The sequence below is a fragment of the Apium graveolens genome, chromosome 3 (genome assembly GCF_009905375.1).
Source record: "Apium graveolens cultivar Ventura chromosome 3, ASM990537v1, whole genome shotgun sequence".
Taxonomy (NCBI): Eukaryota; Viridiplantae; Streptophyta; class Magnoliopsida; order Apiales; family Apiaceae; genus Apium; species Apium graveolens.
In genome coordinates, this window is record NC_133649.1 from 280,828,782 (window position 1) to 280,853,549 (window position 24,768).

Sequence of the window (24,768 nt, forward strand, 5' to 3'; positions counted from 1 at the left end):
CTTTAAAATCTTGTCAGGTAAAATGCGCATGAGTGACATGCACAAGCTGTAATGTCTGTTTATTTTCAATAAATGTTTGAAGTTGAAGCAAACCGAATCAAGCTTCGTCGTAGTTTTACAACTTACGGCAATATCGTCTAAGCTCATTCTCATTTGATACTCAATCTCGTACAAAGACGTTCAAGAGTATTTTATGGCACCAGAAAATAACATTAAAAGTGAAAAGGATAAATAACTACAACTGGAGCACAAAAACCCAAAACGAAAAAAAAAATAATATGAAATTAGTAAAAATGTCATTAATAATATTTTCAAGCTGCTACAAATAATATCATGTGATTGTCCTTTAAGCTTGCTGTATATATATTATTTTGGTCTTTTATCTATGGTATTGATATGAAAGTGATCCTTAATTTTGTAGACGTTCATATTCAGTATCTCCCCAAGACCTCACGTTACATTGGATCTGAAATTTTGACATAAATATATTTTAACATGCGTACACGGTACACACTAAGTTAGAAAAATCAAGACCAAGGTTGGAATCATATGGTTAAGAAGATGAGAAACAAGAGCTTCCGATTCTGCCAAAGTTCTACAAATTTTGATTCTGATGTCCTACAGTACAAGAAGCGGGGTCTTTTCTGTTGAGAAACTCACTAACAAGTAAAGCAACATAGAGGCAAGTGTATAAAAAATTTAACAAGTTTAGGCCAAAACCACAGTTAACAAAACAAAACATGCAGGTAAACAAAATCAGTAACTGAAATAACGTAGAGAGAAAGAAAGATGTACCCGAAACCATAGCTTTCAACAGTGACTGAAATAAAGGTTTACAGATACAAAACGCCAAGAAAATGATTACAGCTGAGTCACCAGGCCTTGCTCGAAGTCCTGGCTGCTCTTGAAGAGATTATTGACCCCTACCTGCTGCGTTTGGGATGTGCGCAATATCTCCACCAGGATAAAACAGCTCGGAGTTTATGTTAACAGCAGCAACAAAACCTCCACTTCGACCAGCACCTCAGTCGCCGGAAAATATCAGCACTTCAGGACTTATGGGAGAGAAATGCAGAGAGATTGAAGAGAAGAGATGAGAATGTAGTGTGTTGTATTCATTCAGTTTAGCCTCTATTTATAGGAGAGGAAAAATGAAACTGTCCACACACTTAATGTCTGAATTAAACTGCTCCATTAATGAAAAAATCAAAACTGATCAGATTTTGAATTCATAAATGAAAAAATCAAAACTGAACAGCTTTTGAATTTAAATTATTTGTAACAGCTTTTCACATTAACACCCACATTATTATCAGAACTTAAGTTAAGTTCTGATTCGACTCATCAGTACTTAAGTTCTGATTCGACTCATCAGTACTTAAGTTCTGATTCTGATATCAGAACTTGTTAAGTTCTGATTTTATTCATCAGTTCTTAAGTTCTGATTCTTATATCAGAACTTGTTACAGATCAGATTATTTGCAGGTTCAATATATTTAGACTACTTAGCCTATTTCAGAACCCAGCCCAATAATCCAATCACCGATAAATAAATTCGAATTAAAATAATTCTCAAATAAATAAAATCCTCGCCCAGGTCACCTCGCGTACGCGAGACGCCGAGACATTCGCCCAAATCGCCCTTCGACCCGACCCGGTCCGGTCCGGTCCGGTGCGGTGCGTGGCGGGGCGGGGCGGGGCGCGCGTGTGTGTGTGCGCGTGAAGCACACAACAACACAATGGACCATCACATACCTTAGTAGTTGTATACTACTCATGTGGGTAATACCATATAAAGCACACAACCCCCTTTATTTATTTCAATGTGGGACAAACATTCTCAAATTTTCCAAGTTTTTCCAAGCTACTTTCATCTCTCATTTCATATGGATTTCATTAAGAAAATTCTTAAAACCATACATGAAAATTTAAGTTCAAATATCATTGAACAATTTCCAATCATTAGATTTTAGGATTAACATCAAGAACATAATTAAATTAAGCTCTAAAATCCTAATTTTCTAACAATCCCCCACAAATCCATACAGAAATGTGATCAATTTCCCATCATGACTTGTTTTTCAGAGTCGGTACCCTTCCGGGTTTGAACCCTCCTAATTCCTCTACTTCAATGGCTATCGGACTCAGATGGAATGTTTCACCTTGAATCTTAATCCGTTTAGTATAACCATATTCCATAGACGACGACAAGTCAAAGGTTATGGTGCCAATCTACGGCTTTGAGACATTAATGGTCATGTCTCGATCCTGTTCGTCGAATGCTTCAAGGATTAACCCTATCCTCTAATTGCGACCACACAATTACATTCGCTTAGCTGGACATCTCCAGAGATATACTGCCTCTATCTCGTCAAATGACTTGATCCCATTCAGAGTTTCAACACTCTTGCTTTTCTGGCAGTGTCAGTACCTTCTAGGTTTACAGGGGATAGATTCAGATACTGTAGTATCATCTATGTAGCAAAGGTACTACCAACTCATCCTTACAGCTTGTTATTACCCATTGAATACACTTCAAGGGATCTCCTCTCATGTGTATTGGGTTCCCACTGTTGATGAATTATGATGGGTTGACAATCCCATCCCCAACCTTGACTTAAGGACCACTGCAGGTTCCAGTCCTTTAGTAAGAGGATCAGCTATATTATTCTGAGTTCCTATGAACTCTATAGCTATGATCCTATCAGTCATTAAACCCCTTATAGACTTGAGTCTAACTTGGATGTGTCTCTTAGTTTTAGCATTATGCTTTTTACTGCTAATCTTGTCGATAGTTGTTCGACTATCACAGTGAATAGCAATAGCAGGAAGCGGTCTGCTTACTACAGGTATTGCAGACATAAGTCCATGTAACCATTCAGCCTCCGTCCCTGTGGCATCAAGTGCACACAACTCAGCCTCAAAAGTAGACCGAGTAACAATAGTCTGTCTACTTGACTTCCAGGATATTGCTCCACCAGCCAAGGTGAACACGTATCCAGTCACTCCATTGGAACCAGACTTCTTAGCTATCCAACTTGCATCACTGTACCCTTCAAGCACACCAGGAAATCTCCTGTAGTGTAAACTAAGGTACATTGTGCCTTTTAGATATCTAAGTACTCTATCAAGAACATCCCAATGAGTTCTGTTTGGACAGCTTGTATATCTCGCCAATTTAGACACAGAATATGAAATATCTGGTCTAGTACAGTTAGCAAGATACTGCAAGCTCCCAATAATCTGAGAATACCTTAACTGAGACACAGGCACTCCTGAAGTATTCTTGACAAGGGCAACTTTCGAATCATAAGGTGTACTAGCGATTCTACACTGTGAATAACCATATTTCTCAAGTATAGATTTCTCTATATAATGAGATTGAGTCAAGGTTATTCCTTCAGTGGACTGAATCAATTTGATTCCAAGAATCACACTTGCCTCACCCATATCCTTCATTTCAAAATGCCTTTTCAAGAATTCTTTAGTCTCGTTAATAATCTCAATATTGGTTCCAAACAGTAAAATGTCATCCACATATAGGCACAAAATAACACACTCATTACCTTTAACTTTAGTGTAGACACACTTATCACTTTCATTAATCTTATAACTGAAAGGCAATATAGTTTCATCAAACTTTTTATGCCAATCTCTGGGAGCTTGTTTCAAGCCATAGATGGACTTGATCAACTTACATACTTTCCTTTCATTGCCTGATGCAACAAATCCATCAGGCTGATCCATATAAATCTCTTCCTCAAGTTCACCATGAAGAAAAGCCATCTTTACATCCATCTGATGGATGATAAGACCATGGACTGAAGCCAATGCTATAAGCATTCGGATTGTTACCATTCTTGCAACTGGAGAGTATGTATCAAAATAATCAATTCCTTCCTTTTGCTTAAAACCCTTAGCTACCAGTCTAGCTTTGTACTTATTTATTGAGCCGTCAGGGTTCAACTTCCTTTTAAAGACCCATTTGCACCCAATAGTAGAACACCCAGGAGGGAGATCAACCAACTCCCATGTTCCATTGGAAATAATAGAGTCAATTTCACTCTTGATAGCGCCCTTCCAGTGCCTTGACTCAGAAGAATCCATAGCTTGCCGGAAAGTTAAAGGTTCGTCCTCGATATTGTAAGTGATGAAATCACCTCCAAAATCCTTGACTATTTTTGCACGCTTACTTCTCCTTGGTTCCTCTAATTCCTTAGGAATAGAGCTACTACTAGGTTCCGCCCCCACATTTGTCATCTTTTCCACATGATCAGGAATAGAACTTGATGTGTGAGTAGGATCTTCCTCAGAAGTCGTTTCAGGTATTCCAGTCTTCATAGGGTAGACATCCTCAAAGAATGTCGCATCTCGAAATTCAACTATCGTGTTTGCCACTATACCATCTATGTCAGATTTTAACACTAAAAATCTCATAGCTGTAGTGGTTTCAAGATAGCCCAGAAAGATACAGTCAACAGTCTTTGGACCTAGTTTCTTTCTCTTGTGTTCAGGAACAAGCACCTTAGCAAGGCACCCCCACACACGAAGATACTTAAGACTAGTCATCCTGCCTTTCCATAACTCCAAGGGTGTTTTATCCATGTGTTTCAGAGGGACTCTATTCAAAATATGGCAAGCCGTATTTAGAGCCTCTCCCCACATGTATTTAGGCAACCCAGAGTTAATAAGCATACTATTAATCATATCTTTAAATGTTCTGTTCTTTCGCTCAGCAACCCCATTAGACTCAGGTGTGTATGGTGGAGTAACTTCATGAACTATACCATTGTTTGCACAAAATTCATTAAAAGCATTACTCGTATACTCACCACCTCTATCAGATCTCAATCTTTTAAGTAACTTACTAGTTTGTTTTTCTACTTCAGTTTTATATATAATGAATTTACTAAGTGCTTCATCCTTATGTCTAAGTAAATAAACATAACAATATCTACTACTATCATCTATAAAAGTAATGAAGTATCTAAACTGGTCCTTGGTCAACACACCACCAAATTCACAAATATCAGTGTGTACTAAATCTAACAAGTCTGAATCCCTAACAACGTTATGAAAAGGTTTCCTTATCTGTTTAGCAGACACACATACTTAACATTTAGAATTCTTTTCTATGGTATATTTTGGAATCAACTCTAAGTTCATCATGTTCTTAAGAGCACCAAAGTTTAAATGACCTAGTCTAGCATGCCATATATTTGAGGATTCAATACAATTAACAGTAGGAATAACATTATTAATCAAATTTCCCAAAACGGGATCCGCATTAATAACAAATAAACCATTTGACAAGTAACCCTTGCCAAAGAATGTACCAGTGTGAATAAGAACTACTTTATTACACTTGAACGAAATTTCAAAACCACTAGAAACTAAACAGCTTCCACTTATTATATTTCTACGCATGTCGGGAACATGATGCACTCTCGTCAGAGATAGAATACGTCCTGAAGGGAACTTCAGATCCACGTTTCCAACTCCATGTACTTGAGCAGCACTAGCATTCCCCATCTTCACAGTCAGGCTATGACTCTGTTGATAAGATACAAATAAACTAATATCAGCACAAATATGTATATTAGCTCCAGTATCTATCAACCATTCATTTGACAGATAGGTAGAAAATATCACAGGGTTGTAGGATACATACCGGTCAACGTTGGTTTCAGAAGCCGTAGCCTCACCAACAACCATGTTCACTACAGGCCCACTTGTGGTTCCAAGCACAACATTTGCTTGTGCTACCTCGGTTTTCTTCGCTTTCTTCGTAGGGCAGTCCTTACTGCAGTGCCCAACCTGCCCACAAGACCAGCATGGTTTGTTTGCCTTGGGTTTCTTGGCCTTGTCCTTGTCACTCTTAGGTTTATTACTATTAGCTTTCTTAGCAAAAGCCTTCCTCTTTTGTCCTACAGTTGCTATGTTTACCTTCGAGGTACCATGTTCAGTTGGCATCACATGTCCCTGTTTGGACTTGTGTTGTTCTTGCACCGAGATGTCCAGCATAAGGTTGGTCCAGGTGATCTCTCCTTTCTGTCTTTTCAGGGAGAGAGAGAACTCTTCCCAAGACTTCGGGAGTTTTTCAATCACACTCATCACCTTGAACTTCTCCGGGAGATTCATTCCAGACTCCTTCAAAGCATGCACTATCATCTCGAACTCATGCACCTGCTCAGTCATGGACTTATTGTCCACCAGCTTGAACTCGAGGAACCTTGCCACAGAATACTTTTCTAGACCTTGTGAGTCAGTATTATGTGTCTGGTCCAGCTTCTCCCATAAGAGTTTTGCAGAGTAGGCATCAGAAGAATAGACATCAAACAAAGTGTTTGTTAGTGCCGCCAGAATGGCCGCTCTAGCCACTCCATCCTTCTCAGCCCACTTTGCAAAAGCCTTAACTGTGTCAGCCTTCTCTTGAACCACTACTGGTTTCTCATATTCCACAACCGGCCACAGACCCTTTATAGTCAACCACAACTTCATCCTTTTCTGCCAGCGAGAAAAGCCAATGCCACCGTTGAATTTCTCCGGTAAACCGGTTAGTTCAACAGCTTGTGGGAAACTATAGGTGGTCCAATCAATGGCCCCAGCAGTTACACCCGAACTGCTACCACCACCAACGATAACCTCACTTTCGTTAACCATTATGCTAAATTCTAAATAACCTATAATCTCTTCAAGAATGTTGAGAAACTCACTAACAAGTAAAGCAACATAGAGGCAAGTGTATAAAGAATTTAACAAGTTTAGGCCAAGACCACAGTTAACAAAACAAAACATGCAGGTAAACAAAATCAGTAACTGAAATAACGTAGAGAGAAAGAAAGATGTACCCGAAACCATAGCTTTCAACAGTGACTGAAATAAAGGTTTACAGATACAAAACGCCAAGAAAATGATTACAGCTGAGTCACCAGGCCTTGCTCGAAGTCCTGGCTGCTCTTGAAGAGATTATTGCCCCCTACCTGCTGCGTTTGGGATGTGCGCAATATCTCCACCAGGATAAAACAGCTCGGAGTTTATGTTAACAGCAGCAACAAAACCTCCACTTCGACCAGCACCTCAGTCGCCGGAAAATATCAGCACTTCAGGACTTATGGGAGAGAAATGCAGAGAGATTGAAGAGAAGAGATGAGAATGTAGTGTGTTGTATTCATTCAGTTTAGCCTCTATTTATAGGAGAGGAAAAATGAAACTGTCCACACACTTAATGTCTGAATTAAACTGCTCCATTAATGAAAAAATCAAAACTGATCAGATTTTGAATTCATAAATGAAAAAATCAAAACTGAACAGCTTTTGAATTTAAATTATTTGTAACAGCTTTTCACATTAACACCCACATTATTATCAGAACTTAAGTTAAGTTCTGATTCGACTCATCAGTACTTAAGTTCTGATTCGACTCATCAGTACTTAAGTTCTGATTCTGATATCAGAACTTGTTAAGTTCTGATTTTATTCATCAGTTCTTAAGTTCTGATTCTTATATCAGAACTTGTTACAGATCAGATTATTTGCAGGTTCAATATATTTAGACTACTTAGCCTATTTCAGAACCCAGCCCAATAATCCAATCACCGATAAATAAATTCGAATTAAAATAATTCTCAAATAAATAAAATCCTCGCCCAGGTCGCCTCGCGTACGCGAGACGCCGAGACATTCGCCCAAATCGCCCTTCGACCCGACCCGGTCCGGTCCGGTCCGGTGCGGTGCGTGGCGGGACGCGCGCGTGTGTGTGTGTGTGTGCGCGTGAAGCACACAACAACACAATGGACCATCACACACCTTAATAGTTGTATACTACTCATGTGGGTAATACCATATAAAGCACACAACCCCCTTTATTTATTTCAATGTGGGACAAACATTCTCAAATTTTCCAAGCTTTTCCAAGCTACTTTCATCTCTCATTTCATATGGATTTCATTAAGAAAATTCTTAAAACCATACATGAAAATTTAAGTTCAAATATCATTGAACAATTTCCAATCCAAACTCGGTTGGCATCACGAATATTGACCGGAACCGATCGAATCGGTCGGATTATCAAAAGAGTATTATAGTCTGTTAATGGCACAAATATAATTCAGGTCTTCAAGACAGTAAGTTGATCACTCACATTAATTGATCAAATCATTTTATCACACAATTAAGTTAAACCAATTACAACATATAATCACTCGTCTAAAACAATTAAACAGAAAAAAAAACTTACTAAGTATTCATTAACAAAAAAAAAGAGTTACATGACTCTGTGCAGGGATATCCGCAAGGGTTGACTCAGTTGGTTAAAGAGAGGATAACTATCCTCTTGGTCACAGGTTCGAATCTCACATGAGGAGAATTTATGATTATGCCTCCTGAGCCAGAGCATGTCGCTTGAATGCGGTTTACCTTGACGCACCCGAAGGGTAGCGGCTGTGGGTTAACTACGATAAAAAAACAAACTCTGTGTATGGAGTATAATATAGAAATTACCTGGAATCAAGAATACACGAATAAAATACCGAAAAAATTGTTCGAGGCACGTGAGCACCACTATCCTTAAAACAGATGAGCCCCTTCAATATGTGTTTGAAGGTGGTGTGGCTTTTGTCTTCCTGGATACAAGGAACAAAGGTAGTCTCAAGTACTTGAATATCCGCCTTCTACGAACCGATCAAACAACTCTTTTTATCTCATAGAAACAAGAACCTAGAGCTCTAAGAGGATGCAAGAAAATGATCTTTGTATGATTTTTTTATGTATCAAACCAATGAAGTAAGGCCTCTTTTTATAGGGGAAATGAACTTATAACTTACAAAAGTATTCAATTTTGTAACATCAAAATTAATGATCAAATTAAAATCATGACATTAATATAAGAGTTACAAAAAATCAAAATACATAAGTTACAAATCTAATAAAATAAATGCAAATAAATTTTTATTCAAATATTTTCCAACAATTCCCCACATGAATAAAAATTGACTTTGTAAAATGACTCTTTTGACACGGAGATAGAAAGTCACGGTAGAAACCAGCATAGGATAGGTAGGCGTTACCCCTTGAACCTTCCCTTGTAAGAACATATTTACATTTATAGAATTTCAGTAGTCGCGTTGACCTTGAACTGCCCTCCTATATTGTGAAATGATGATACATCCCCCACTGGAGTCTTTCCTATTTTTGTTCAGTTCTCACTATTAAGCCTATTTTGGTCTTGAACTTTAACCTGGTTTTATGAGTTTTTCCCAGAATTAGCCCCCACAATTCCTTCTTGAAGCGACCCCACTTCACTCACATAGGTGATCTCTAAAATAATAAAGAAGTATTATTGTTCGATATATCGACACATAAGGATCATTAAAAGCATAGCTTAGCCTTTTTCGTATTTTATCATTGTTTTCATCCTAGGAATGGACATAGGAGTAAAACCCCCACAGTGATCTCAATAAGTTTTTACAGCTAGGTTGTCCCTTTGAACCAAGATCTTGGGATCTCCAGTCAACAAGGTTGGGTTTCCTTTGTATCAACTTTTGTTATGGGCTTTAGTCCCATTCTTTTCGATGATTTCTCAACTAACTCTCTAGTTGACCCTTTGGTTAGCGGATCTGCAATGTTATCCTTTGAATTTGTAGTCAATAGTGATAACTCCAGTTGAGAGTAGTTGTCTAACAAAATTGTGTCGTCGACAAATATGCCTCGACATTCCGTTATATAGTACACACTCGTCTGTACCAATTACTGCAGTGCTATCACAATGTATAGCAAGTGGTGGCACTAGCATTTCCCATCTTGGAGTATCCTCTAAAATTGACGCAACCATTCAGCTTGTTCATTTGCTTTATCCAAAGCAACAAACTCAGCTTCCATCGTAGATTTGGTCACAACCGTTTATTTTGAAGATTTCCATGAGATCGATCCACCTACTAGTGTAAAAACATAGTCGCTTGTGGACTTTGATCCTTTAACATCATTTATCCAGTTTGAATCACTATACCCTTCTAGTTAGGGCTGCACAAGAGGCTAAAACCGGACCGGACCGGCCCGGACCGGATCAGACCGAAGACTGGTTTTTTTGAATTATGTGGACCAGAGACCGGACCTGCTTAGTTGCGGTCCTGGGACCGGACCAGACCCGAAAAAAACCGGCCCGGGCTGGAATAGACCTGATAGGTGAAACATCTATTATCCAGTCAGTTTTTTTTTCTAACTAATAGACTGGACCATCCTTTTTATATGAACTGTTATATGTATCCCGTAATGTCAAACAATACACTATTAGCTGTTACACTCAAAGAAGCGGATACATTGTTGGTCAGACTAAAAAACCTTTCCAAAAAGACAATAAATTTGTGAACAAGATCCCAATCACTATCCTCAGGAGGTCCTATATTACTAGTCTTCTCGTCCCCGAGATCTATTTCTTTATGCAACCTAAACATGCCAAAAACAGACTTAAATTTTAAAGTTGTTTCTAACATTTCATATGTAGAGTTCCACCGAGTGGGTACATCAAGTGATAACAAGGATTTGCTTTTTATTTTCAGAACCGATATTAAATCCTTAAATCTTTGTATCCTAGCAGGAGAATTTTTCATAAATTTAATAGCAGCTCGAACCCTTTCAACGACTTGGAGATTATTTTTCAATTTTAAACCATCCCAAACAATAAGATTAACTATGTGAGCGATACATCTCATATGCAAGTACTTTCCATTTCTTACAACACAACCTTTTTTTTTCAAATTTTCTACCAATTTACCACAAGCAACATCATTTGACGAAGCATTATCAACGGTCACAGTGAAAATTTTAGTATCTAATCCCCAACCATTTAAACAAACTTCTATTGCTCTAGCAATCGCATCACCCCTATGACTAGAAATTGGACAAAAAATTAAAATTCTTTTCTGTAACTTCCAATCTTTGTCTATAAAATGAGCAGTAAGATACATATAATTGATCCTCTGAATAAATGTCCATGAATCCGTAGTAACACACACTCTTTGACACGATGATTTAAGAAATTCTTTTAACTTTTCTTTCTCTTTCAAATAAAGCTGAAAACAACCGCGAGCTACAGTCATGCGTGAAGGTAATACATATTCTGGACAAGCTTTAGACATCATGTAATTAAAGCCGGGTTTTTCCACAAAGCGAAAAGGAAGCTCGTCTATGATAACCATATAACATAATGCTTCCCTTAGTTCACTAGCATTTAAGACCCAATTTTTTAACCTCCCATGGTTTATCTTCAACATGTTCTAAAATTAATTTTTTTTGTTTCCCTTTTCCTTCATTAGCGGGATTTTTCTGACAAGCAATCCAATGATTTCTTATATTTTTAGTACCATTATTATTAGAATCAGCAGCATATGTAACAGAACAAAACACACATTCAGCTCGACACATACCTTCTTTGCTAAGATATATCTTAAAATCTTTTCAATACTCTGCCTTTTGTTTGGTGGGACCTGTAAGATATTGACGTTCCTCCGTAACTCCATCTCCTGCTTCTTGAGTAGACCCTGAACTTTTATTCTTTTTTTGCGGTACAGGTACTTCTTCACATGAATTATCCTCAGAAATAGGTTGTTGTGTTGCACTGACTATTTCTTGAGTGAGGTCTACATCGTCTCTTTTCTGTTTGGATTGAATGGAGCTTGACATCTAGTGTAGAAGTAATGAATACAAGTAGTAATGAGAACTGAGAAGTTGAGCATATATCATCAACATCAATTTCATTTAAATAAACTGTTTATTAAATTCTAAAGTTCACATCAATGTTCACATTGAAAGCAACAAGGATTATTTATGCTTTGTTGCTTATACTCGGTCATATTGTTTTGAATCATAGATGTTAATACAAGACTCATGACACCTTCTGGAGTATGTTGATGTAAAATCAAACAAAAGCAACTAGAAATTGTACTGCAGTTAAATAATATATTGTCAGTGTTTGTGCTCTAGAGACAACACTATGATATTTTAGTTAAAGATATTTGGATTATTAATGTTTATGTTCTAACGATTATTCCCTTTATAATTTATTAATTCTTAATTTACTGCGATATAAATATTAGATTAATAAATGTCCTTGGAATATGATATGCAATTTTATATCTCTAAGTACGTGACTTAGAAATGAGATTATAATAATAGTATCAATATTCCTAAAGATCCCTAGTCGAGTATTATTATTAAGGGACAATAATAAAACATTAAGACTAGTGTGTTTGTTGACTGATGATCACATCTCATTGATCATAGGTATAGTGATACTAAAATCAAAGACACAGGTAGATGTATATGTACATGGTGCTGGACAGGCCCGATATGAGATTCTACATGTCTGTTGTGTCATAAGTAATTCTTACAGTGATAATGATGTAATGGTCCTTAGACCTGAAGTCATTATATTTCTATACGATAATTAATATACATTGATTCCATTAAAAGTTATCCTTGACCGGGTAATGATAAAAGTGGACATTGGGTATATTATGAATCTTATGAGAAATATGAATGATCTAGATGGGATTTAACCCTCCTATTTTAGGAGTGATATTATTGGCCTCTTGTGTGAACTAAACTACAAAATGCGTGGCCACGCTCAAATATTGATTTGATATGATAGTCTACTCATTGATCAAGTAAACTTGGATTAAACTATGATGAGGATGACACATTACATGCCTCTAGTTTTATCTATAATATTTGATTAAAGAGATTATATTACATTTTACATTATCCACAAAAGGATTAATCGATCACTGATTCAATTATTATTACTTGGTTAGCAATGATGTATTACTAGATGCCGCTCATTGTTTACCATTTTAGATTTAAAATTCGTTGCCAACGTAATAATAACCTATAGGGTCACACACTAAGAATGCTTGAAGGATTATTTAATTTAAATTGGATTTAAATTATATTAAAGTAATTCAAATTATTTATAATATTAATTAAGTATGACTTAATTAATTAGATAAATATTGATATTCAAATTTACTAATATTAATTATGAAATTTATTTGTTAAATAATTAAGTGAGACTTAATTATAATACAAATAGGAATTTCGAATTAGTAATAACTCCTAATTAGTTAAGCGTTATAATTCATTTTTCTACTCTCTATATAATATCTCTTGTGTGACTGATTTTTTTTGTGTGCAAAAGATTTTTACAAAAACCCTAGCCACCAAGAGAGAAGATGGAGAGAGCAAGAAGAAACGGGTTTGTGCTAGTACACATCCAATCCTTGAGTTCAAGTATTCGTGTGGATACCGATAGAGCGTAGATCGCGAGAGCGGGATGCGTGGTGATTGAACAAGCTTTGGATCTCCATTAGTAAACAATTGGTAAAGCTTCTTAAGGTAAATAATCTGATCTACGAATTAAATATTTGTTTTTCGCATGGATCCTGCGGTGGGTTTCGAAAATTCTGATTTTTTACGTTTTTAATTACTGTTTCCGTTGCGTTTATGTGATCGAAACTCTTCAATGGAATCAGAGCCACTTGCGAAAAGTGTTTAATTCCGTTTATGTATTTACTGGTTTTATGATGATAACATGTATACAATATTCCATGACTGTTATGTATGTGATTTTGTATGTTTTACATGTTGTTATGTTTATATATGCGTATGTATATATATGTTTTGAATATATGATATTCATGAGAGTTGTATAATCATATGATGATTATATAATCTGTATATATTGTTACAACCGGCATTTTCGTGTAATATTAATTGTAAATTTGGTGTAATTTTAAAGTCGAATGCCAATATATTCAACTATTGTATGTTTGTGTGAATGAGAATTTCTGCGTCTTAAATTTTCTTTATGTGGTATATGATTTTTCAAAGCAAAAGTTTGTTTATTTCTTTTATTTTTGATTTATAAGGGATATTTTAAACCTTGAATAAATTTCTTTTTAAAAGTTATTTTGTTCATAAATTTCAAAAGTGGTTTTATAAAATTTCTAAAAATCCAAGTTATTTTATGGTATAAATTTTATAATTTTTGAACTTGTATTTTATTTTATAAAAATAAATCTTTATAAATGTTAGTTGTCATAATTAGCAAATTACATGGTTGTCCTTGCATGCAAATCCTTCTCTATTCAATTCAAAGGGCAAAAGAGACAATTCCAACCCCACTAACTCTTATTTTTCTAGCTAAATTCCTTCTTTATCCTTGCATGCAAAATGAACCAAGTATAAGTGGAGGGATAGTCTTGTCAATTCTCATTTCCACTCACATTTGCCAAATCAAAAACCATAAAGCAAGCAATTGATATGATCATCCACTCCACTCACCATCACACTTTCTCCTCCCACCCTCCTCACTCCCTCACTCTCGGCTCTCCCCCTCCTTCTCTCGGTTTTTCAGCCGAAACCAACCCCCTCCCCATTTTCTTCATTCCTCCACCAAGTTTCCACCTTCTACACAAGTAAATGTTACTTCCCATACCATGATCACATATATTCCAAGGAGTTTTGAGTAAAAAGTTTAAGTTTTAAAGTTGCATGTTAAGGTTTTAGTTGAAACTCAAAATACAACCTTGATTTTTGTGGATTTAAGGTTGTTTTTGAGAGGACTACAAGGAATGGTGAAGTGCCAAGTCTTGAGAAAGAAACTCTTGATGTTAAATGGCCATTCCCTTCCATCTCATTCAGCTATGACCTTAAGGGAGCCGAATGAATGGTCCTAGAGATCATTCTTGTTGCTTGGTTCAATTTTTGTATGTTAATGTGATAATGGCATGAAACTTGTAGTGAAAATTTGATAAAACTCTTTGCATGCTAAGTGATCATCTAGGTATATCTTATTCTAGGCTTGCATGTCAATTTTATGATAGAATATATTTAGAAAATATGTTGTTTTGGTTTGCAAAACTCGAAATTATGCATGCATGTGAATTTCTCTTGAAATGTTGGAAGATTTTGATCATTAGGAAGGATTTTATTAGTAAGCTTTAATTTCAGTAGGAATAAGGAGTTAATATTGATTAATGCTTCTTGATGCATGGTAATAATTTGTTTATATCTTTTATAAAAATGCATAACTTGTTGTTTCAAAAACTTGATAATTTGTGAGTTGTGAAATGTGGTTTCTTTTGTTTTGCCATGATTGCACCTTATGTAAGGATGATCTCCACCAAGATTATTTTGAGTATAAGGGAGTTAGTTCAGTAGATCACCATGTCTAAGTCTTGGTTTGGGTATTGGGTTGTTGGTGGTTGAGTTTGTCAAGTAAAAACCTTAGAGAAAGGAGAGTCATAGTTTCTGCAGAAATCAGTTTAGTACCCTGAGGTTTAGAGTGAGTTTTGACCATGTCATTGATGTGCACTTTGAGGCCCAAGCCACCAGAAGTTAGTTTGGGGAGTATATAAAAGGTTTTAGGTGTTGGTTGGAGGTTTGCATGTCATTTGGTTAGGTGTACAAGTAGAATAACAAAATCTGTCCAGCAGGGGACAGTTTTGTTGTAACTTAGAAATAGGGAGATTTGACCATGTCATGGGTAGGCCCTCATTAGGCCCTGTTGGGCCTTAGTTAGAGGGAGTATCAGAGAAGTTTTTCCAACCATAGATCATAGGATATGAGTTAGAATCATGTGTCACAAGTTAATTCAAGTTAGGGCGTTTTCTGCCCAGAAAAACATGGGAACCATGGACTTTGAGCTTAGGCCCAAGAAGGCCCAAGCCAGGCCCTTGAGCCACATTAAGTTTGGGAGATGCCCTTAGGTCAGGAGAGTCTTATGTAGAAGTTTTGAAGGAAAACTTGTAGTTTAAGAGTGTCTAATACACTCAAGAAACCATAGATATCATTCTGAAATTTGTACCAGTGAGCACTTTCACTTATCACATAGTTTTAGAACACTTAGGAGTGAGATTTAGGTTGACCACCATAGTTGTAAGATAGTATAAGGTCAGTAGAGCAAAAGGCCCAAGTGAGGGTCAATAGGTCTTGGATAGTTTAGTAAAGGAACATCGAGTTAGGAAGCCAAAAATTGGAAGACTTTGTCTAGTTTAGCGACCAAGTGACTTAAGTTGTGAGTCGTGATCATCCAAGCCAAGTGTTGCATTATGGTGTATATGGTGTTATTTGGTATTAATATATGATATGTGATTATGTGGCTATGTGTGTGCAATTATAATATAAATTAAGTGCATATAGGCCTAAGTGCCATCCGTGTTCAAATTCGGGTTGTAAATAGGTTAAGTTGGTGAGGATATATTATAATGAGGATTATTATTATTTATGTAGGATCTCGATATGAGGGAAAACTTGCCATAAAGGTCGAGTGAAGTTTTCAATTGCTCCTACCAGTTAGACCAGACCAGCCTTTCTCAAGGCAAGTGATTCAACCTGTCTTTCGTATTCACTGTAAATAGTTTATTTATATCAATGCAGCTATCCTGAGTCATTTTGATATATATATATATATTTAAGTCAAGCGTATCTTATGTTTATCCTTGAAATGCCATGAACCCTTGAGTACGTATTGCAAGTAGTTCAAAAGTCTTATCATGATAGTAATTTAAAGTAATTTGAATGGCATGATAAAAGAAAGGGTAGTTACAACTCTTGGTTGATTCTCTTGATTAACATGCTAATGATTCCTAAGTATTGATATCTCATCCTGATACTTGAACCCCTATAGAACCTTACCTTGAACCCTGAAAGCCGGATATTTATCAAAGTGATTCCTCATTGATTACCCCTCTTTCTTATCTTAAACCGTGACAATTCTGATAAATCCTGAGCTAAAGATCATTTCTTCATACCTTAACACCCTTAGTATTCATGAAGCTTACCTTCTTGATGATCCAGCACTTGAACCTTGATGAGAAACCATTGCTTTAAGCCCAGTTTGGCATTACCCTTCATAATATCCAATAGCCTTGCTAAATTCCCTTGTCCAAACTTTGATATATGAAAACCATTTAGTTACCCTAATAGAGTATAGTTTTGTGGATCATGGCCCTGAAATTTAGTACCATATTTCCCGTGTTTCGAGTAGATCTATAATTCCTTGATAAAATGTTTTTGTTAAAAGAGATTTTGTTATATTTCGGCATCAGTTTTTGAAATAAATAAAATGTGGGTTTTCAGTCCCAAAGGGGGATAAACGTTTTCTTGAATAGTGGATCTGGACTGAGAAGCGAGTCATTTCCACACTTATATTAGGCGCTAAAGTTGCCTAGGGATTCCCATTAATGTTGTAGAACCCAGCGAGGTTCGGGATTACTTCGCAGCTGATCACCGGCTGTAATCCGTAGCGTCATAAAATGATTTTGATTAAAAGTATGATTTTGAAGTTGTTTTGATACAAACAAAATGATGCCACCTCCCAAAAGTTTTATCTCTCGATATCATTGGTTATGTCCTCTCATTGACATTCTTTAATATATATCTCGACTTATGTTTTGTATCGTATTAATTAGCACTTGTTGAGCATTTGGATCACTCCTTGTTTTACCCTAATATTACAGCTAGCAGCTATGGTTAGATTCAAGCAGACCGCCCGTAAGACCTGTGATGCTGATGCTTATGTTCGAGCTCAGGTAGAATAAGAGATAGTAGTTTTGTGAGAGGACTCGATATTTAAAATCAGTTGTAATAGATGGTAGTGTTGGGCTGTTCCAAACCCTAAACTGTAAGATCTTGGATTTGGTTATGTTTATTTATTTTTAAATGGTGTAATAGTTACATTTACTTTGCTGTTTAAGTTGGGGGTGTGACAGGTTTTGGTATCAGAGCTACGGTTTAGAATCCCTGGACAGCCCAAATAGGTTATAGGGTATATGTATAGGTTATAGATAATATACGAGAGAGTAGGTTAAGTAAGTTTATTATTAATACTCCTTTTATTGGTTTGTCAGCAAAGGGCGCATTCCTCGTCATCCTCTGGGACGGACGACACCATTGCTTTCTCTGTGTATGCTGAGTTGAGGCGCGAGTTCGACATGCTTCAGGGCAAGTACGATCGACTGATAGACCGACTAAAGAACGTGTACCCGGACAGCCGAAACTATGAAGGGAAGCCCAAGGAGCAAATGACTGCGAGACTTGAGACCTTGGTTCAGTACGTCAACACTAAGCTTGAGGAGATGCCAGCGCACCGAGACCGCACCAGCCAATATGTCATTCAGATGGTGGCGGATGAGCTCCAGAGCATTGTGAAGACGCTTCGAGAGGTAAAGACTACCAAGCCCCGTTCAGATGGAGTGGAGCCTTAGTTCTTTCCATTTATCTTTTCATATTATTGTACTATCAGACTCCGTAGAATTCCCAGTTGTTTCCGTTGTTTCCTTTAAATAAGCCTGTTGTTCCTAGAATCAGACTTTGTCCTAATCTTATGTATTGTGACCTTTAAATTTCAATAATCATGCTCTATTGTTCCATTTGCTCTCAACTGTTATTTTACGTTTTTATATGCATCGCCATATCTGCTTAACTTGAAACTTGACCTCATAAGTAAACAAGAATGCCATGCGATACCCTCAAATTATTTTAATCATTCATATCTGTTTTGACATAACTCTTATTTCAGGATTATGCCTCCCAAAAAGAAGAACCCTACAACCACATCCACCAAAGACCCAAATATTCTTCGATTACTGGAAGCTTTGCAACAACAAACCAATGCTATAGCTCAACAACAACTAACCCTTCAACAACGAATTGAAAACCAAGATAACCGTGAACCACACCAACCACCTGAACCACCAGTACCACCTAGAAAAGTTGTCACTTTCAAAGCTTTTCAGAATGTGAATCCACCTGCATTCTATGATACCACTGATCCAGTAATAGCTAACACATGGATTAAGGAAATGGAAAGGGCTTTTGAGTTGGTACAGTTAGGAGACGATCAGAAGACGTCGTATGCTACTTACTTCTTGAAGGGTGAAGTCATCTATTGGTGGGCTATGGAAGCAACTCAACAAGTTTCTTGGGAGAGATTTAAGAAGTTATTTTTGGACAAGTATTACCCTAAGTACATGCAGAATCAGATGGAGCTTAAATTTCTTGAGTTGAAGCAAGGGAACATGACTGTATTGGAATATGAGAAGAAGTTCACTAAGTTGTCAAGGTTTGTAACAAAGTATACCAGCACCGAGGAGGAAAAAGCGAAGAAATTTCAGCAAGGATTGGAGCCTTGGATCAAAGATAGAGTGGCTATGTTTGAGCTTGAAACTTATACGGGAGTAGTACAGAAAGCTGCTCTGATTGAGAATAATGGGACGCAGTCAAGGAAGGAAAAGGATAACAAAAAGAGGAAGGTTCCATTTTATGGAGAAAAGTCTGAAGCCGGAAGTTCACAAGATCGGAATGTAAAGAGGATCGGATTCCATAAGGGCGGAAATTTTCAAAAGAAGGGAAATTTGGGCAAAAGGCTAGAATCAAAAGGGAACAACCAGGCAAGCCAAGGACAAGTTGGAGAAAACAGGTTCCAGAGACCCGAATGTAAGCACTGTAGAAGAAGGCACCCCGGAGTGTGTAATAAGTTGAGCATGACATGCTATAGGTGCAATCAGAAGGGACATTTGGCGAATGAGTGCAAGATGCCGAAGCCAGGAGTTACGTGCTACAAGTGTGGGAAGACTGGACACATGGCTAGGGAGTGTAAGGCAATCGGACCAGTCAAAGCTCTAATGAACGTGGCAAGTACCAGTGCGAGCGTGTCAGCTGAGGTATTGACATTACCTCCACCACCCCCACCAACCCCGCAAGCAACAGCAAGGACATTTGATCTGAAAATGAAGGATGCTGTTCAGAATTCTGAGGTGATAGCAGGTACACTTTTACTCAATAATGTCAAAGCTAAAGTATTGATTGATTCGGGAGCAACAAGATCTTTCATATCAGAATCTTTTGTTGATAAGCTTCAATGTGATAAAATGATTATGAGTGAGGTAGTAAATGTGGTAATTGCGAACCAAGAGAAGATTCCTGTGAATCAATTCTGTCCGAAGTGTGAGATCGATATTTCAGGATATAAGTTTTCAACCGATTTGATACTCTTCAAGTTGGGGGAGTTTGATATAATTCTAGGTATGGATTGGTTAGGAGAGAATAACGCTCAGATTAATTGTAAGACCAAGAAAGTGTATTTAAAGACGAAGAGTGGAGAGAAGGTAGTATTTAAGGGGCAGAGGCAAGAACAACTATTTCTTACAATCGTTCAGGCTAAGAAGCTACTTAGAAAAGGTTGTGAGTCGTTCCTAGCGTATGTAGTGGATTCAGAAAAAGGCAGTCCCAGCATAGAAGATATCCCCGTAGTTAACGAGTTTCCCGACGTGTTTTCAGACGAACTACCAGGCTTACCACCAGATCGACAAATCGAGTTCGAGATCAACCTTGCTCCAGGCATGGAACCAGTTTCAAAGGCCCCATATAGGATGGCACCAGTAGAAATAAAAGAGTTGGTGAGCCAGCTACAAGAATTGTTAGATAAAAGAGTGATACGGCCAAGTACGTCGCCATGGGGAGCACCTGTTCTGTTTATCAAGAAGAAAGATGGGAGTATGCAGCTATGCATAGATTATCAGGAGTTGAATAAGGTGACGATCAAGAACCGCTACCCGCTACCAAGAATAGATGACCTTTTTGATCAGCTGAAGGGAGCAAAATGCTTTTCAAAGATCGACTTGAGATCGGGATACCATCAATTAAAGATCAAAGAAGAAGATATTCCCAAGACAACATTTAGGACCAGATATGGGCATTAAGAATTCCTAGTAATGCCGTTTGGATTGACCAACGCCCCGGCCGTATTTATGGATCTGATGAATCGAGTATTTAAGAAGTATTTGGACAAGTTTGTCGTGGTATTCATTGATGACATCCTTATTTATTCTAAGTAGGAAGAAGAACATAAATAACACCTCTGGATAGCATTGGAGATACTTCGTCAGGAAAAGTTGTATGCCAAGTTTACCAAGTGTGAGTTTTGGTTAAAGGAAGTTCAATTTTTGGGGCATGTCATTGGAAATGAAGGAGTTAAAGTGGATCCGGCAAAGATTGAGGCAGTTATGAGTTGGGAGAGGCCAAAGACTCCTACGGAAGTGCGAAGTTTTCTAGGATTGGCAGGATACTATAGAAGGTTCGTCAAGGATTTTTTGACAATCGCCACGCCATTGACCAAGTTAACCAGAAAGAATCAAAAGTTTGAATGGAGTGCAGAATGTGAGGATAGCTTTCAAGAGTTGAATCAGAGATTGGTAACAGCTCCGGTGTTAGTGCTTCTAGATGACCAAGGAAACTTTGTGATATTCAGCGACGCTTCACATAAGGGATTGGGTTGTGTGTTAATGCAATATAGTAAGGTGATTGCGTATGCGTCAAGACAGTTGAAACCGCATGAGTTGAAGTACCCGACGCATGACTTGGAACTAGCCGCCATAGTGTTCGCACTTAAGATTTGGAGACATTACCTCTACGGAGAAAAGTGTGAAATCTACACAGATCATAAGAGTTTAAAGTACATTTTCACTCAGAAGGAGCTCAATATGAGGCAGAGGAGATGGCTGGAATTGATCAAGGACTATGACTGCTCGATAAATTACCATCCTGGAAAGGCGAATGTTGTGGCCGATGCTCTAAGTAGGAAGGAGAGACTGAATATGATGACAACATCAAAGGAATTATCTGAAGAAGTCAAGAGATTTGAACTGGAACTTTGTGATTGCGGAAAAGTTGAGGAAGTTTGTCGTGCAATGACCTTTCAGCCAACACTAGTGGAAAAGATAAAGAAGTGTCAAGAAGAAGTAATGGAGAAAGAGAAGAATCAGTTATCTGGAGAGGAGATTAATACTCAAAGGAATGAGCAAGGGATACTAAGGTTTTCTTCCAGAATTTGGATTTCTCATGTACCTGAATTAAAGAATGAGATCCTACACGAAGCCCACAATTCGAAATTTTCAATCCACCCTGGGAGTACCAAGATGTATCGGGACTTACAGCGGAACTTTTGGTGGCCAAATATGAAGCGAGACGTAGCGGAATGGGTTGCGAAGTGTTATACTTGTCAAAAAGTGAAGGCAGAACATCAACGGTCAAGCGAATTAATTCAGCCCCTAAAGATTCCAGAATGGAAATGGGAAAATATCGCTATGGACTTTATAGTAGGACTACCGCGAACAAAATCCGGTCATGACGCTATATGGGTTATAGTTGATCGTCTTACGAAGGCAGCGCATTTCCTTCCAATTAACGAGAAGTCGTTATTAGACAAATTGGTTCATCTGTATGTGCGCGAAATCGTACTAAGGCATGGAGTATCCGTATCAATAGTTTCAGACAGAGATCCCCGATTTAACTCGAGATTTTGGAAGCAATTTCAAGAATGTCTTGGCACGAAGTTGAATATGAGCACGGTGTACCACCCGCAGACTGATGGTCAGAGCGAAAGGACAATTCAAACAATCGAAGACATGTTGCGCAGTTGTGCAATCGAATTTACAGGAAGTTGGGATGACCACTTGCCGTTGATTGAATTCTCTTACAACAATAGCTATCATTCCAGTATTGGCATGCCACCATACGAAGCTTTGTACAGGCGAAAATGTAGATCACCAACAAGTTGGGATGAAGTAGGAGAAGGAAGATTTCTCGGCTCGGAATTGGTACAACAGTTGCATGACACAGTCAAGTTAATTTAGAAAAGGTTGCTTGCTGCTCAAGATAGACAGAGGAAGTATGCGGATCCAGCGCGTAAGGATGTTCGATTCCAAATTGGCGAAGCTGTTTTGTTGAAGGTGTCACCTAGAAAAGGGTGTCTAGATTTGGCAAGAAAGGGAAGTTAGCACCTAGATATATAGGTCCTTTTGAAATTTTGAGTCAAGTGGGGAAGGTGGCCTACGAGTTGGCCTTACCACCTCAGTATCAGTATGTGCATAATCTGTTCCATGTGTCGTTGCTTAAGAAGTACAATCCTGACGCTAGCCATGTGATAGAATATGAACCAGTAGAAATTCAGGCAGACCTGTCATTTGTGGAGCAACCGGTCAAAATACTCGACTGGAAAGAGAAGAATCTTAGAAATAAGTCAGTAAAGTTAGTAAAAGTACTTTGGAGGAAACCTAAGGTCGAAGAATCGACTTGGGAGTTAGAGTCTGATATGCATTCCCGGTATCCTCATCTGTTCTCTTAGATTCTGGGGACAGAATCCCTTAAGGGGGAGAGGATGTTACAACCGGCATTTTCGTGTAATATTAATTATAAATTTGGTGTAATTTTAAAGCCGAATGCCAATATATTCAACTATTGTATGTTTGTGTGAATGAGAATTTCTACGTCTTAAATTTTCTTTATGTGGTATATGATTTTTCAAAGCAAAAGTTTGTTTATTTCTTTTATTTTTGATTTATAAGGGATATTTTAAACCTTGAATAAATTTCTTTTTAAAAGTTATTTTGTTCACAAATTTCAAAAGTGGTTTTATAAAATTTCTAAAAATCCAAGTTATTTTATGGTATAAATTTTATAATTTTTAAACTTGTATTTTATTTTATGAAAATAAATCTTTATAAATGTTAGTTGTCATAATTAGCAAATTACATGGTTATCCTTGCATGCAAATCCTTTTCTATTCAATTCAAAGGGCTAAAGAGACAATTCCAACCCCACTAACTCTTATTTTTCTAGCCAAATTCCTTCTTTACCCTTGCATGCAAAATGAACCAAGTATAAGTGGAGGGATAGTCTTGTCAATTCTCATTCCCACTCACATTTGCCAAATCAAAAAATATAAAGCAAACAATTGATATGATCATCCACTCCACTCACCATCACACTTTCTCCTCCCACCCTCCTCACTCCCTCAATCTCGGCTCTCCCCCTCCTCTCGGTTTTTCAGCCGAAACCAACCCCCTCCCCATTTTCTTCATTCCTCCACCAAGTTTCCACCTTCTACACAAGTAAATGTTACTTCCCATACCATGATCACATATATTCCAAGGAGTTTTGAGTAAAAAGTTTAAGTTTTAAAGTTGCATGTTAAGGTTTTAGTTGAAACTCAAAATACAACCTTGATTTTTGTGGATTTAAGGTTGTTTTTGAGAGGACTACAAGGAATGGTGAAGTGCCAAGTCTTGAGAAAGAAACTCTTGATGTTAAATGGCCATTCCCTTCCATTTCATTCGGACATGACCTTAAGGGAGCCGAATGAATGGTCCTAGAGATCATTCTTGTTGCTTGGTTCAATTTTTGTATGTTTATGTGATAATGACATAAAACTTGTAGTGAAAATTTGATAAAACTCTTTGCATGCTAAGTGATCATCTAGGTATAGCTTATGCTAGGCTTGCATGTCAATTTTATGATAGAATATATTTAGAAAACATGTTGTTTTGGTTTGCAAAACTCGAAGTTATGCATGCATGTGAATTTCTCTTGAAATGTTGGAAGATTTTGATCATTAGGAAGGATTTTATTAGTAAGCTTTAATTTCAGTAGGAATAAGGAGTTAATATTGATTAATGCTTCTTGATGCATGGTAATAATTCGTGTATATCTTTTATAAAAATGCATAACTTGTTGTTTCAAAAACTTGAAGATTTGTGAGTTGTGAAATATGGTTTTTTTTATTTTGCCATGATTGCACCTTAGGTAAGGATGATCTCCACCAAGATTATTTTGAGTATAAGGGAGTTAGTTCAGTAGATCACCATGTCTAAGTCTTGGTTTGGGTATTGGGTTGTTGGTGGTTGAGTTTGTCAAGTAAAAACCTTAGAGAAA